This window comes from Cynara cardunculus, assembly GCF_001531365.2.
Source record: "Cynara cardunculus var. scolymus isolate 2C chromosome LG 1, CcrdV1, whole genome shotgun sequence".
NCBI classification, from domain to species: domain Eukaryota; kingdom Viridiplantae; phylum Streptophyta; class Magnoliopsida; order Asterales; family Asteraceae; genus Cynara; species Cynara cardunculus.
The window spans coordinates 28,472,207-28,472,680 of record NC_037528.1 but is presented as its reverse complement, the minus strand read 5'-3'; positions in this window follow the sequence as shown (position 1 = coordinate 28,472,680).

Genomic DNA, 474 nt, shown 5'->3' with positions numbered 1-474 from the left:
CTTTAAGCTTCTTTCAGCTTAAGTAAAAGAACCCCCTAGCAATATCTTTTCTTATATCTTGCTAATCTTTGTGTGTATCTAAAGGTTGTTTAGATAGGTTTCTCTCAACTTATCTTTCCGCAAACAATCTTGTAAAATCTGTATTGATCTTCTTTATCAATATATATTTTAAATTTGAAAAGTATGTTTGCATTCATCCCCCCCCCCTTCTACAAACTGTTTAGTATTCTTGTAGACCCTTTTGGGACCAACACCTTGGTTGTTCTATATAAAACATGGAACTTTTAAACCATATCCCCACTATGAAGAGAATAACAGTGAAAACATTTATCCATTAACTTTTTCTCCAGATTAAACGTGATTGGAAAATTCAATTTTACCCACGTCATCCTTAAAACGCATGTTAGACTTATTTTAAAGAATGCATTGATTTGCCATGTTTAATAATGTCAACCTCTATTTTTGGCTTTTAAT